Source organism: Neofelis nebulosa, chromosome 2 (assembly GCF_028018385.1).
Source record: "Neofelis nebulosa isolate mNeoNeb1 chromosome 2, mNeoNeb1.pri, whole genome shotgun sequence".
In the NCBI taxonomy this organism is placed as follows: Eukaryota; Metazoa; Chordata; class Mammalia; order Carnivora; family Felidae; genus Neofelis; species Neofelis nebulosa.
In genome coordinates, this window is record NC_080783.1 from 127,070,318 (window position 1) to 127,087,317 (window position 17,000).

Genomic DNA, 17,000 nt, shown 5'->3' on the forward strand with positions numbered 1-17,000 from the left:
CCTGTTCTTTGTAATCAGTATTCCGCCAGCTGTGGAATCTCAGCACTCCATTTATTTTGTGATCCACCCGGCTCTGAGCTTTCTCCTAGGTTGCGCTTGTTGCTTTGAACACATGGTTACCCAGCTCACTGTGTTCTCTCTCCAGATAGCCCCCCAAGTTCATATACCTTCAGAAAGTCTTGTTTACTTGCCTGGCTTTCTCTTCTCTTCCCCCAGGAGGTAAATAGAAGCACTATAACACCCTTTGCAGGGGTTGTGTTTTTGAAATACTCTAAGAAGAGGTTGTTTTGAAATCTCCGTAACTAAACCCCTGTGAATGGAATCTCAGAATATCCATCTAAATGTAAACATATGAAATAAATTGTGTTCTACCTTAATATTGCTATTCTGGTAGAGTAATTTATTCCAGTAGCCTGTTTGTTTAATGTGGATCCTTCATACCCTGTCTTAGATTGTGAAGTCTAAAGAAACACAGCTTGTTTTCGATAGCAAATGAACACTAGGCTCTCCCACAGAGGACTTAACAGGGCAGTTCCAAAGTTCCAGCCTCCAATGGCCAGGAGAGTTTTCAGCTGGCTGTTCCTATAAAGCAAAGGATAGAAAAGAGAAACTTCAAGATCCATGAATCCTTCTATTTAAAATTACATCGCTTTACTATTGGGTCTGGTCATATACTTTGATGTTGCCTTGATAAGATATTCTGTAGGATAATTTTCCTTCACTACTGAAGACTTTCTTTATAAAAATTGTGTTGTTATTCAATACTTAGTATAATACTAAGTGAAATAAGTCAGTCAGAGAAAGACAAATGCCATATGATTTCAAACATGTGGAATTTAATCAACAAAACAAATAAACATAGAAAAAAGAGACAAGTAAAAAACCAGACTCATAACTATAGAGAATAAAATGGTGGTTGCCAGAGGGGATGTGGGGGGCTGGTGGGGAAGATGGGTGAAATAGGTGAAGGAGACCAAGAGTACACTGTATCATGATGAGCACTGAGTAATGTATAGAATTGTTGAATCATTGTATTGCACACATGAAACCGATATAATTACGTTAATTATATTTCAACGACAAAAAAAATTGTGTTGTTATCATAAATGTACTCAAGGGATGTCAGGATGTCTCAGTCAGTTGAACATCTGACTTTGGCTCAGGTTATGATCTCACGGTTCATGGGTTCAAGCCCCACATTGGGCTCCACGCTGACAGTGTGGATGGAGCCTGCTTGGGATTCTCTCTCTCTCTCTCTCTCTCTGCCCCTCCCCTGCTTTTGCTCTCGCTCTCAAAAATAAATAAACATTAAAAAAATAATAAATGCACTCATAATTCTTTAGGGAAGTCCAAATTATGGGACTGGATTTTGTAAAATTAGAAATTGAATAGCAATAATATATATAAAACTTAAAAGCATAATTGAACCATATTCTATTCCATCAGATGACATATTGCTTGAGCTTAATTGCTTTCTCAGCCTCCAAGATAATGAATATAAATCAATTGCTTAAAGTTATGTACACTTTCTGGAATAGCAGTTCTCAAACAGTTCATACAAGAATGGAGTGCAAGTGTCAGAACGGGAAAACATTAAAATTCTGGGTTTCTAGCCTCTTTCTCAGAGATTCTGATTCGTTTGGATTGGGAGAGGGTTTGGCATATTTATCAGGTGCCCCGTGTGATTTTGATTCACAGTCCATGGATCACACCTCAAGAAATACCACTCTAAAGGAGTTTATTTCCTGTTTATCATAACTTAAATTCTAGTAGCTACATTCAAGACAATACCACTACTGATTATAGCAATGGCCTATAGCCTTATTTCTCCTAGAAATAGCTAAATTGAGCAAATCAGAAATTAGAAGATACTAGGGTTATCGTTTCTTTGTTTTGTTTCATTTTTACACAAATAGAACTTTTAAACTACAGCAGACACTTCTGATTTTTTTCAGTTCAGTGATGTCTGATCTTCAGTATCTTCCACCTCCTGCTCTCTGATGTGAGTAGCTAAGATGGCTTGCAGTTTCTTGGGTCATAAAAAAAAAAAAAGATATTGACAGGGAATCAAAGACACAGACCTGATATATTTTGAATACCTTCTAGAGAAGGCAATGTGTTATGTTATCTATATGTCTGCTACTTAAAGTATAGTTCCTGGACCAGAAGTATCAGCATCATCCGGGAGCTTGTTTGAAATGCAGAATCTTGGTCTCCACCTCAGTCTTGCTGTCTCTGAACTCATTTTAAGAAGATCCCACATGAGTTGTTTCCACATTTATGTTTGGGAAGAACTGACCTAGGAGATAACCAAATTAGATATCTCCCTCTCTCTTACTTGTTTTTCAGGCCGTTGAAAGCTTGATAGAAAGTCACATCATCCCATTCAGTGGTGGTGATCTCGTTGTTCCGCATCCCAGCAAAGGCATAGATCAGGTGAGTACAGAGGCAGGGGTCAATGTCATCAGGCTTGAAGCGCCCAGGCCTGGCTGGTACTGGGCCCAGTTAGTGAAGTAGCATGTCAGCTGGTAAGCAGAACCTGAAAGTAGTAAGAAATGAAAACAATGACCTGATGTAGGTGTCACTGAAATGCGCTGTGAATTTTGGCCCTGCCTCTGTTTCCCTCCCTTTGCCTCAATGCCTGATCTCTGTGTGGTGGTGCTGAATGTAAATACCCTTGCAGATGAGTTCAAAGATTCTAGTTTGGAAACTAGTGACTGACTTGGAGTTGGTTATTTTCCACTTCAACAGATTCATTTGGGGATCTTAAGCCTAAGAACCACTTATGAAAATAAGTCCGGTAGTCCTGTGAAGCCCGGTGAATACCAATTTATAATGCCCGGTGGTCATCTAAAGAGAATAGCGGTGACAGCCAATCCAAAACAACAGATTTTCTCAATGTCAAACCCATCTGTCTGTGAAGTAGACAGTAGTTCCCTTTCCCTCATGTGGCCTATCTCTTGATTTACTTAAAAAAATACATTAATTGACAATTGCATTATGAGTAATTTATAAAGATTTGTGGTTTAGGAAAAGGTAAAAGACAGAGTTCATGACTTACCTAGCTGAGCACTCAGCAGAAGGGCCAGACCTAGAGTGAAAGAAAACACATGTGCTCTGTACCAATTGTCTATATCCTGTAGAGTCTAATTCTGAGGCCTTGGGTGCCGTCTTATGTGCCATAGATTGTTATAGCCCAGTGACACTTGTGGATTATGCCGAAGAGTAGGCTTTTCAGTGAAGGCACCAATAGATTGACACTTCCCTCCTCTTAGTCAAAAATGGCCACGGTGCTCTCTTCTTCCACCTTCCATGTCAGTAATAAATGTCACTGAATGCAGAGTTCAAAGTCTATTATCTATGGAAGATGTACTTACTGAAATTACCCAGAATGTACTGTACTCAATGAGTACCATCCATGCTTCACCTCCCTGAACTGGGGAGTACAGCCTTCCACAGACAAGGCATCCTCTAAAGCAGTGAATTCAATATCTCCTGGGGCTTGGATTTTTTTTTTTTTAGAACCACCTTTTAGGAGCCCTTACGGTAGAAGAGAAGAACCATGAACTGTGAGGCAAGACTCCAGATGCCTCTCCCTGATTCCACCAGAGCACTTCGGGCATCATTGAACTACAGTTTTCATTTAGAAAAGGTTCTGAAACTATAAAAAGTTTGTAAATCACAGCTCTAGAACAACTAATAAACTACGGCTATAGCTTGGCTCTAAGCAATTTACTGACTTAACCCCTTTAAATGACTGAATTTCTAGCTGACATTTTTATGATACATTAGCAACTCAGTAGGATAGTAGGGGAGAAAAGAGAAGTAACCCTCAAAACAGCAGAACATAGATAACTTGCATAATTCTATCCCCGTTCCTACTAACTTTGATACCTGGAAAAGTTAGACCAAGGACGCAAGCATGTAAATAAAAATAATAGCAATTAAAATGAGGCGGTGCAGGAAGATGAATGGAGAATAAGAAACCATCGATAAGGGATGAGAAAGTCAGACAAAGCATTGGAAGAAAACAAGCCTTTCTTTTAGGAGCATGCCCATGGTATCAATGAGGGTAGAAATGTTACTAGAGTCAACTGAAATTAAGAGAATATGATTTGTGTATGTCAGGATTCTCTTGGAAATTTAAAATGATGAAAGAAGAATGGAAGAGCCTAGGGGCGTAATGCGAAGGCTATCGGATCCAGAGAGAAGAGGAAATCAGGTAAGAGTAAGGCTCTGTCTCTGACTGGAGACTCACCTGTGAGGAGAATAAGCTTTGCCATGGCTGTCATTGGTACCGGTCTGGCAGAGAGAGCCTGGATTTGCTTTTTATACCATCTGAGTCCCAGGTTATCACGAGGGATTCCAAGTGGAGAGCAATGAACTCAGATGTGTATATAGCTAATCAGTAAATCAACAGATCTCTGCTCCTACAGACACTACACCTTAGACCTGCAACCTATGCTCCCCCACAACCACCACTTTCTCTGCTCAGTAACAACAAAGCAATGCTATGACCCCTAATAAAGTGGTGGAGACCATCACAATGGAAACCACTAGCTTAATAGCTTTTATGGCAGTTCCCAGGGCTGATAAGCATCTGGTTAAACATTCTGATTATGTTTTTGTGTTGTGGACATTTAGTGCCTGGCATCAAAGCATGTCTTTATTGGAAAGTAAATAATAAAAACCCTTAGAAGTTATTAACTGTTTTAAAACCTTTTTTCCTCATGGAATTTTTCATGTATAATTTGTACAATCAGTACAAATTTTCCATCTTTAGGTGCTACTTTCTGAACATTTTACCCACACCTGTTCTTAGGAATGACTTTGTCATGACTATATGATAATTTTATCTAAGAAGGTATGGTTTCCAAAATGTCCCCTCTGAAGGTCAATAAGAACTCATTAGTGTTCCATAGTTCCAAATTACATCCAGAAGATGTTAAAAAAAATATTTTGTGTTGCCGATGGGTAGAGATGACGGTGATGATATTGAAAGGAATCTCTTTTAATAGAAATATTAACAATTTGACTATGTTTAGAATTTTATGTTTGGAATTAATTCCAATCAACGTTTCTAAATATTATCCACTACCATTTATGACAGGATGGTCATAACTTTCCATTTTAGCCAAAATGGTCTATTTGTTGTCCCCAAACATGTCTTGTGTGCCTTTGCTTATACTGTCTCTCCACTCTTTGCCACAATGTCTTCTCCTTCTTCTCACTGCCTGCCCACTCTTCCAATTCTTCAAAGCCTAGCTCAGACCCTCTCTTTGAAGCTCAGTGATCTTGTCTTCCTCTGAAATATCTTAGGTACTCTAGTACATATTGTCTGTACCATGTATATGCTACTGTCTTGTACAATACCCGGAATGTAGTTGGTGGGCATATGGGTGCCCATCATGGGATATCAGCACCTTAGCCCACTTACTGTGAATGCAGACTGGCTTCTCTATCACATTTAGAAACAAAATTGTACGTATTCACCCAACGATAATTTGGTCCTGAGCGCTTAGTTTCTACTCGCAGGACCAGAGAAGGTCTAGTAGAAATGCTGCCGTGGGGGTGTTGGTTGTGAAAAGAATAATATCAACAAACACTATGTGCCAGAGATTGTTCTGCATGTTTATATCACTAGGAACTTATTTTTGCAAGTGACTAAAACCAACTGTAATAAGCACAGATTGGCATATTGGAAAAATATGAAGAAGCTCACAGAATCAAAGATAAGAATGTAGGGCTGCCTCAGAGAAGACAGAAATCAAGCCTTTCTTGGGGGAGTGGAGTGGGAGGAGGCCTTAGAATAAACCCTAATTTTATTTTTTATCTATGCATCATTCCACACACGACCCAAAGTCCCGGGAGAAATAGTCTGTGTAGCTTTGAGCTTGTATCTGGCCCTTGATTAGGGAAAAAACAGGGCACTTGGATTTAAATTTCCATCAGGAATGATCACAAAATGGAATTGTAAAAGAGTGGGGACAGTGAATACTGAGTGACTGAAAAATAATGACTGTTCATCAGAAGGTTCTACTTCATTATTTCATTTAGCCCATAAAAATGACTATTACTGTCACCCCAATTTTGTAGATGAGAAAATTGATCCAACAAATCGTAAGCACCAGATCCAACATTCAGTGCCAAGGTAGTTGCCTCCAGAATGGAAATCTCCTAGTATTTCCACTGCACTGCCTCCTTATATTAAGTAGGCTAGTTGGTGGTCCAAGTTGAACTGGGAAAGGCATTCCCCCAAGGCACCCAGGAGAATATGGTTGGGATAAAGAGCCAGAATTGTGTCAAATCAAGGTTAAGTTAAGGATTTGCAAAAATAGCAAAGCCAGTAGTTTCGGGGTTATCTTGTTTGGCACTATCAGATCTGCTGCTGTTCAGATTTAGTGAGATATTTTCTACTGAATTGGGTGCCTCTTATCCTACATTCGTGACCTGCAGATAAAACACCCCTTCTTAATATCTCCTTAGGAGCTCCAGGTGAGTCCTTATCATGCTTGCATCCCATCTGAGCACTTGAGTGTTGGCAAGAATTATAAGATTTAGAGAATAATAAAGGTTTGAAAGGGCTGCATTGTGTATCCTTCCATGTTATTTAATGTTTTTCAATAAGCATTATTTTTAGACTCTCAAATTGTACCATACACACGAGTTTAGATGTGCATTTAAAGAAAAATATTAAAATGAAGACCCTTGTTCCACTGCCCAGCTTAAAAGTGATAATATTATCTTTGAGTGTTACTCTGTATGTCCTTATATAACACTGTACTCAGTGTTTGTCATTCCCCTGAAGCGAGCGACTCTCCTGAATTTTGTGGTAACCATTTCCTTGCTTTATTTATAATTTCACCAAATATACCTATATCCCTAAATAATATATTCAATAGTTTTATAATTTTTATCATATTAGTAATATCCTCATTAGTTTTAATATGTTCATTAGTTTTGACTCTGTTTAAGTGAAATAATGCCAAGTGTATTCTTCTATTTCTTGCTTTTTTAGCTTAGCATTAAGTTTTTGAAATACATCCACATTGTTACAAGTAGCAGCTGTTTTTCTTATTTTTGTAGCTGTATGGTATTCTATTATGGTGTTCTATTAAATGAATATGCCTCGATTCACTTATCCTTTCTGTATAGAGCAACATGTGGGTTGTTTCCAGCTTTTCCCTCTCTATCTTGTTACAGGCATCTCTTAACATGTCTCTTGGTGAATATTTGCAGATTTCTCCAATGTTTATATTAAATTTTTTTTTAATGTTTTATTTATTTTTGAGATAGGGAGAGACAGAGCATGAACAGGGGAGGGTCAGAGAGAGGGAGACATAGAATCTGAAACAGGCTCCAGGCTCTGAGCTGTCAGCACAGAGCCTGACACGGGGCTCGAACTCATGGACTGCGAGATCATGACCTGAGCCGAAGTCGGCCGCCCAACCGACTGAGCCATCCAGGCGCCCCTCCAGTGTTTATATTAAATAAGATGGCCGCGTGAAACAGAACATGCATCTTAAAACTTGCTATTTAGCTAGACATCTTTTCTGAAGTATTTGTATCAGTTTGCACTACCAACAGCAATGTAGGAGAATTCCCATTACTCCACGTCTTTGCCAAAACTTGGTATCATCAGATTTTAAAATTTGTGTCGTGGTAGATAGTTTTTGTTTTTATCTCTCAAGTGACTAATAGGGTTGAGCATTTTTAAACATTTTAAACATTTATTATCCACTTGTGTTCCTTTTCTGTGAAATGTCCGCTCATGTCTTTTGCCCATTTTTCTTTTTTTTTTTTTAATTTTTAAAATTAATTTGAGAGAGACAGAAGGAGACAGAGTGAAAGTGGGGGAGGGACAGAGAGAGAGGGAGACACAGAATCTTAAGCAGGCTCCAGGCTCTGAGCTGTCAGCACAGAGCCTGATGCTGGGCTCAAACTCACAAACCGTGAGATCATGATCTGAACCGAAGTCAGTCGCTCAACCGACTGAGCCACCCAGTCTCCCCAATGTTTATTTATTTTTAAAAGAGAGAGACAGGGTGTGAGCAGGGGAGGGGCAGAGAGAGAGGGAGACACAGAATCTGAAGCAGGCTCCAGGCTCTGAGCTGTCAGCACAGAGCCTGATACGGGGCTTGAACTCGTGAACTTCGAGATAATGACCTGAGCTGAAGTCGGATCCTTAACCAACTGAGCCACCCAGGAGCTCCTCTTTTGCCCACTTTTCTGTTGGGTTGCCCACTAATTTATTAATTCTTTATAGGAGTGCTTTATATATTTAGAATTGTAATTATTTCTTCTCCCATCAGGGTCTTGTCTTTTCACTTTCTTCATGATGTCTTATGATTTTAAAAAGTTCTTAATTGTAATGTAGTCAAATATATACAACTTTTCCTTTATGGCTTACTTTTGTGTGTACGTGTACCTTATTAGAAAACAAAAGGGGCGCCTGGGTGGCGCAGTCGGTTAAGCGTCCGACTTCAGCCAGGTCACGATCTCGCGGTCCGTGAGTTCGAGCCCCGCGTCAGGCTCTGGGCTGATGGCTCGGAGCCTGGAGCCTGTTTCCGATTCTGTGTCTCCCTCTCTCTCTGCCCCTCCCCCGTTCACGCTCTGTCTCTCTCTGTCCCAAAAATAAATTAAAAAATGTTGAAAAAAAAAAATTTAAAAAAAAGAAAACAAAAAATCCCTCCCCACCCTGAGAATATAAATATTCTTTTTTATTTTCTTCTAAACTTTTAAATGTTGCCCTTAAAGGTAAGTCCTTAATTCATCAAATTTGTTTTTGTGCATAGTGTTTGGACTAATTTTATTTTGTTCTGTATGGGTAACTAGTTGTACCAGCATCGTTTATGTATAACCCATCTTTCTTACATTTATCTGAAATACCACTTCTATCATAACTCAAACCTGTCACATGTAATGTTATCTAGTCACATCTCACCCTACCACCCCCACCTCCTTTTACACACTCTGCTCTTATATCATCAGGAATGTCTTAGTCATCATGGCGCTTTATGTTCCCATTTCAATTTTATAATTCACTTGTCAACTTTCACGAGAAACATCATTGGAATTTTGATTAGAATTACATGGGATGACACTGGGGAAAATTGAGATCTTTGTGGTACTGTCTTTCTATCCATGAATATGGGTTGTCTCTCAAACTATTTACACCTTTTGGGGTGCCTGGGTGGCTCAGTGGGTTAAGCATTTAACTCTTGATTTTAGCTCAGGTCATGATCTCACAGTTCGAGGATCGACCCCCACATCAGGCTATGTGCTGACAGTGCGGAGCCTGCTTGGGATTCTCTCTTCCCCTCCCTCTCTGCCCCTTCCCTGCTCATGCACACACACTCTCTCAAAATAAATAAATAAATAAATATTTTTAAATGTTTACATCTTTTAAAATGTCTGTTAAAAAGTAATACAGTTTTCTCCATAGTGGTTTTTCACATCATTTGAAAAAGGTGTATTCCAAGGTACTATATATATTCTGTCTCTATTATAAATGGTATTATTTAAACGGCATTTTCTGTTTATTGCTTGTGTATATAAATGCAATTAATTTTTATATACACATTTGAGTCCAGCAACATTATGAGGCATGCTTATTAGTTTACATAATTTTCTATGCTTTTGTTTTGTTTCCTATGTAGTGAGTCATATCATCTGAGAACAATGGCAGTTTTATTTTTTTCATTTCTAACATGCATAGCTAAAGAGCTACCACATAAAAAAGCAATGAGAGACTGGCCCATGCGGTCAGTCTAAGTACGAGTGCCAATTTATTCACATACAAAGAGGGACACCACTGGCACAATGGTACAGCCACACCTGCCTGGCATAGTGGTTCCCCATGGAACAGAACAGAGTACCAAAGTGGACTCTAGAATCATAGATTGGGTTTCCAACCCTGGTTCTCCTTCTTCCTAGGTGTGTACATTAGACAAGTTATTCCACCTGTTGGCCTCGGTTTCCTCACTCATAACCTCTGGATAATAATAGTTCTTACAGAGTCATTGTGAGGATTAAATGAGATCACCTATGTAACTCACCTTGCACTCTACTTAGCACATCTTAGGTATTTAATACATTTTAGCCATTATTATTCTTCCCAAACTGAGGATCTGAAATCCTTGGATAGACAAGGAGCAGTTATGGTTGCTGGTGGAGTTGGCACACTAGACTTTGTGTACGGATTAATGACATGTTTCAAATATGAATTTGTTAGTTTTCTAATATAGATTTTAAATAAAATACCAAGTTGTGAGAAAATTCTACTTGCTTTTTGCTGTATTTCCTCAGCTGGCAGAGGAAGAAAACTACTAATCCTCCACTACTATACTCTGTGTGTTTGTAGAGGGGAGTATATAAATTAATTTTTTTTAATTTTAGAAATGGTCCTACTTGAAAAGGGCTACCATTTGAATCTGGCAGGGAGGAAACAAAAGTGTTTCAGAAGTGGTGAATTTCCTGCTCTGGAGATGTTCAAGTATAGGCTGGAAGATATCTAAGGTCACCTAGTAAAAGACTTTGATGGTCATAGACAGGAGATTTGCTGACTGTTAGAGCCTCTTCTAACCCATTTGATTCTTACTATTCCTCCGAGAGGGAGGCAAGCTAGACTTTATTGTTCCTATATACAGATGAGGAAATGGAGAATGAGAATTTGATGAAATTAAACAGTCAGATGTGTAGCCTGAACTGAGGCTGAGTTGCTGACTCTTAGTCCAGTATTTATCTTTCTTCTTGATGAATTTTATTTCTACTAATGCAGCCTAAGACTGTATTATCTTTTGCAACAACTTCATTGTGTGGTTGTTTCATATGGAGTTTCTTACACAAAACGGACTCAAATCTCACTCACTGTGTGCTTGGGAAATAGATTTTTTTGTAACCCTATGCATATTTTCATTATATACATCATTGTGTTTTGTGTCACTTGTTTATAGTCTACATCTCCTACTAGTAGGTAAGCTCCTTGGAGGCAGGTACTATTTTTTATGCATCTCCATATCTCTATGATTTAGATAGTTCTTGGAATTTCAAAGATGAGACTACAAGTGATGTTGAGGAGGGCTATGACGCCTACCCCATAGAAAGGTGACTTCTTTGTATCCAGAACAAATAATGGACACAGAGTCCCAGAAGGGAATAGTGGAAAGCTAAATGGTTGGGTGAACTTTCTGCAGGGTGTGGGTGCCATTTTGTTGAGATCGGCTAAGGAAGATGCTCATTCATAAGGAGGAAGATCCCCTCATGGGTACAGTATACCAGCCAGAAAGTGTCATGGATAGCCAGGGTCAACCAGTCATTGATTGTTCTCCTTACTGATAAACATAAGCATTCTGTGGAGCTGAACAAGGCCATCATTGGGAGATGCACTACAAAGGCCAAACTATAACTGAATAATGACTACAACATTGGTCCCAAGTCAGCTCTATTGACCACGGAGCCAGTAACATCCCAGAGGGAAAGAAATCTCCTGCATGGCCTACTAGGCCTAGTACCTACAGTCCTTCACTGACAGGGGCTTACATTGGCAGATACTGGGTGGGATAACTGGGTGGGATAACTCAATAAAATATTTTAAAAGGATAGTGACATTAGGAGATACCAGAATGGCTCCTGGCTCCTCCCAGTTGCACCTACTTCTGGACTATAGATTCAATGAGAGAAAGACAAATACCATATGATTTCACTCATATGTGGAATTTAAGAAAGAAAACAAATGAACATGGAGGGGGAGGAGAAAAACCAAGAATCAGACTCTTAACTATAGAGAACAAGCTGATGGTTACCAGGGGGAATGTGTGTGTATGTGTGTGTGTGGGTGGGGAAGGGGGGGTTTAAATAGGTGATGGGGCTTAAGGAGTGCACTTGTGATAAGCACAGGGTGTTACATGTAAGTGTTGAATCACTAAATTCTACACCTGAAACTAATATTACACTCTATGTTAACTAACTGGAATTTAAATTAAAAACTTGGAAAAAAAATAGATTCAGTAGCATGAAGAGTAACAGAAAGAGTCCACCATCTGTGAGAGTTGCATTTAAGAACTTGGGGCAACCTGATTGATAATTCTCCTAGGAGGATCTAATGCAAGAGAGTGGGAATGCATCACCACCCCACATCCTATGATTTCAGAGGTTTCCTTCCTACCTAGCAAGGGATTTTTTTTTCTACCTCCATAAATATCAATGGCATTTTTCTCATACCTGGGACCATCACCTAGGTGGGAATCTTGCACCAACACTTTCCCATTTCCGTGGTCATGCAATAGTTGGAGCCCTTCATTTGCACCAGCACCAGGGTAAGAATGGCTTCTCAGTGCCCACATGGCAGAGTATTGGACCCTGAGCAAGGGAAAGGTCATAGGCCAAGCTGCAATTGGGTAAACCATCAACAGCCAGGTAAAGATAGCAGAGACCCAGGCTATTCTCCACCTGTCCCTTAGTGCAGCAGTCCTGATTTCACAGTTGCTAAGACAGGTTTGGGGGAACAGAAAGAAATAGCTGTGGGAAGGGATATCTGGATTGGGTCCCCAAATCACAGTTGTTCAGCACCAGAAAACTTCCTGTCCTCAGACTCCTAGGTTCCTAACAGATGGCTGAGAACAGATGGACTGTTGCTGGGAATGGCTCTATTTAGGATATTTATAGCATTGGGAGAGCAATCCAGTTAGCATACCAGTTGGAGTGAACACTAGGCTTAAGCAATTTGTCTTTGTGTTGACGTATCTGCATTCTCTCACTCTCATCCTCTGTGGGCAATAAGAAACATGAAATAGCCATCAGATTAGGTTTGGACATTGTCTTAGTTTGCTCGGGCTGCCATAACAAAATACCATAGATTGGATGACTTAAACAACAGAAATTTATTTTCTCATAGTTCTGGAGGTTGGAAAGTCTAAGATCAAAGTTGTGTCAGGATTCAGTTCCTTGTGAGAGCTCTCTTCCTGGCTTACAGACAGTCACCTTCTGGCTGTATTGTCACAGGAAAGAGAGAGATAGAGACAGAGGCAGAGGCAGATCTAGTGTCTAGGGCACAGTTCCCTTGGATCACAGCTCCATCCTTGTAACCTCATTTAACTTTAATTACTTCCTTAAAGGCATTCTATCTCCAATACGATATCTCCAATGAATAATCCTCTCATGACCGTCTTATTCTCAGGTAGCCCACAACAATCTAACAGACTATAAATCTAGGTCTGAGAGAGAGAGAGAGATCCTGGGCCTTAGATGTTGGGGTTTTTTACCTTCTTAATTACTGAAGAACCAAACTCCTCCAGGTGAGATTAGAACATAGGCTCTAAGAGCAGAACCTTGGCTTTCAGCTCCACCCACTGTCTCAGTATCCAACGATTGGGACAACACTTGGCTTTCCCTGGTGTGATCTTAACCCTTGTGATTACAGCACTATTACTGGGTGGAAACTGGCTGAAGTCCTGATTCACATGTCAGCTGTCTGCCAGGATTAAACCCTAGGCCATAGGCTATAGTTGGTGTCCAGAGGCATAAGGCCAACTTCTTCTCCAGGAGGCCAGCCTTCAGGGCATCGGTGAAGTTAATCATCACTCTTCAGCTGTCTTCCAAGAAAAACTTACAAAGAACCATCATAACTGAGACATATCTTGGTTAAATTGTTGAATTCTTCAGGCACCACAAAGAAAAATGTATCAAATAACTTAAACTGTATGGGTTGATGAAGCGGTAGGAGGTACCCACGGACCCCAAACATCCCCACAACAATATTCGAGGCCAGAGCACAATGGAGCAATGCCTACTATCTAAGGCTAAGTTTACCTGGAAGTAGTTCATGTGAGAGTAATTTATTTTGGTAGTGGAATCCAGGAAGCATGAATAAAAGATGGAAGAATGAAACAGGGGAAAGGGGAAAGACGAATACAAAAATATATTATTAAGTAGACCATTGCTAGGGGCAACTAGCCCCAGTCCCAGTCCCAGTCCCTTAGGACTGTCTTAGAAGTCTTATGAAATGTGTTTCTAGACCATCCAGAGAGGGAAAGTGGCAAGACCATGATCCCCTGACCCCCCAGGGATGATATTAATTCCTCTGCATGTGCAAGTTGTCTGTGCTCTGGTGGAAGCCTATGTCTGAGAAGCCCCAGGTGGGAAGCCCGAAGTGCCTGGCACACACAGGCGTGAAGCGAGGTACTACGACTCCATGAAGGTGATTGAAACTTATTCAGAGCTGGTTGCTGCAACCGTGACTGAAGGTAAAAGGGTAAAGCAGAGAGAATTTGAAATGGTGCTGAGAGGTTTTGTCTACATCTACAGAGTTCTGAAGAAAAGAAAGTATCGGCCTGTCCTGTCATACTCTGCCAAGGAATTTTGCAAGTATGAAAAGAACAGGCAGGCGTTCTCACATGTGAAGGGACCCAAGGACTGTAGTAGCCATGGTGCTACTTACAAAAAGAGCTCAGCTGCAAAGTCAGTCAAGAAGAACAATGATGACAAAAAGTACAAGAAAAGCCATAGGAACAGAACTAGCTCAATATGCAACGCCAGAAAAATTAAAAAAAAAAAAAAAAAAAGAACTAATACAAAATTTTGAGGAAAAGAGTGAGCCCAGAGTTTTATGTCTAACAAGCTATTGATCAAATATAAAGCCAACGGTCAGGCATTTTCACACCTGCGGGAAAATGGAAGACCACAGCTTCAGGCCTTTCATGGCAAAGAAAAATGAAACAAAGGAGGAAATGAATTAGAGAATCCAGTATTAGAGAAGCTGTAGTAAAAGTACTGGTCATGAGCATTTCATTCATTTAAACCTAAGAGTTTAGTTCTATTATAAAAGGAAGTGATATTAAAACTATTGCATAGGGGCGCCTGGGTGGCTCAGTCAGTTAAGCGCCCGACTTCAGCTCAGGTCACGATCTCACGGTCCGTGAGTTCGAGCCCCACGTCGGGCTCTGGGCCGATGGCTCAGAGCCTGGAGCCTGCTTCCGATTCTGTGTCTCCCTTTCTCTCTGCCCCTCCCCCGTTCATGCTCTGTCTCTCTCTGTCTCAAAAATAAATAAACGTTAAAAAAAAATTAAAAAAAAAAACTATTGCATAAATGAAAATAACATAAAATCTGGAGGTGACAAGTATCGGAAGAGTGTTAGATGGTTAGTTTTCACACTCTAACATTGAAGCAGGAGCTTAAACACGTAAGTCCAGCTCCTAGTTTCCATTCTCTTTTCATTCTTAACCCATTTCTTTGCTTTCTTTTGAGGCACATCAGATCGGTTTGTGTATTCCGTCTTCAGTTGTTTTCCTTCCATTCTTTCTTGAACCGACTCCACTCAGGCTTTTGCCACTAAGCGGGGTATCACCTCTGTTCTTCGTGATGACCCACATGTTGTTGAATCTAGTGGTCAACTCACGGACTGCATTTTACTTGACCTACTGGCAGTACTGGACACAGTTGTTCACTTTCTTCTCTTTCCAGACACTTGACTCTCTTGGTGTTCTCCCTCGTGCATCCATCCTTCTTGCATCTTCATTACTCTTTGCTACTTTTTTCTGATGCCTCTGGATATTGGAATGCCCAGAGCTCAGTCCTAGGACTCCTTGCTTTCCCTTTCCATACTCACTCTTTTAAAGATTTCATCCAGTCTATTGACTTTTGTTTTATTTTTAAAAAATGTTTATTCATTTTTTAGAGAGAGACAGAGCATGAGTGGGGGAGGGGCAGAGAAAGGGGGAGACACAGAATCCGAAGCAGGCTCCAGACTCTGAGCTGTCAGCACAGAGACCGACACGGGGCTAGAACTCACGGACCACGAGATCATGACCTGAGCGGAAGTCGGACACTTAACTGACTGAGCCATCCAGGGGCCCCTAGTCTATTGACTTTAAATACCAACTACATTCCAACCTCCCAGACATTCATGTCCAACTGCCTTCTTAACATATCCACTTAGAAAGCTAGTAGGAATCTTAATTCAACATGTCCAAAACTGAATTCATGACATACTCTGAGAGCCCACTCTACCTTCAGCCTTCCTCATTTCAGTCAATGGCAACTCCATATTTGCAGTTCCTTGGGCCAGTATGCTGGAATTATCCTTGAATCCTCTTCTACCCTAGCCATATTCTGCATACAATCCATAAAGAAATCTGTTTATCTAAAGAAAAAAAAAGCTTTATTTATTTTTTTGAGACAGAGAGAGAGAGGGCACAAGTTTCTCTGCAAGGAGCAGAGAAAGAGGGGAAGGGAATCCCATGAGGGGCAGAAGGAAAGAGAGGGAGAGGGAGAGAGAGAGAAGTGGGTCTCACTCTAAGCGAGGCTCTTGTTCACCCAAAGTGGAGCTTGAGCTCACCCCATGCGGGACTCAAACTCACAAACCGTGAGATCATGACCTGAGCTGAAGTCAGATGCCTAACTGACTGAGCCACCCAGCACCACCCTCCCCTAAAAAGCTTTAAAACGCAGCCTAAATTCAATTGCTTCTGACCACTGCCTGCTGCTGCTACCCTACGTTGAGCCATCATTTCTCTCCTAGATTACCGCAACAGCCTCCAAACTACATTCTCAGCAAAGCAGCCAAATTATTTTAAAATAGAAGTCACATTTGTCTACTTAAAAGCCTTCAAAGTTTCCTGATTGCTTCAGAGTAAAGGCAGAAGTCTTTACAATGCTCTCTAAAGCCTTAAGCCAGGGTCACAAGCTACTGTCTGAGAGCCAAATGTGACCAACCTATTGCTTATTTTCTTGTAACGTAGCCTGGGAGCTAAGAGTGAGTTTTACATTTTTAAATGTGTAGAAAAAAAATTAAAAGAACATTTAGTGACACATGAAAATTATACAAGATTCCAACTTCAGTGTCCATAAATAACATTTTATTGGAACAGAGCCATGCATATTCATTTATGCATGGTCTCTGGCTGCTTTCACCACTATTACGACAGCAGGGTTGAATAGTTGCAGTGAGACCATATGGCCCGCAAAGCCTAAAATATTTACTAACTGGCCCTTTACAGAAAAA

At 40.4% G+C, this 17,000-nt stretch overlaps 1 pseudogene; it reads right to left on the reverse strand.

Annotated features, from left to right (window-relative positions):
* Positions 1 to 461: 461 nt before the first annotated feature.
* LOC131490893 (chitinase-3-like protein 1) lies at positions 462 to 13,578 on the reverse strand (annotated as a pseudogene).
* Between the last annotated feature and the right edge of the window lie 3,422 nt (positions 13,579 to 17,000).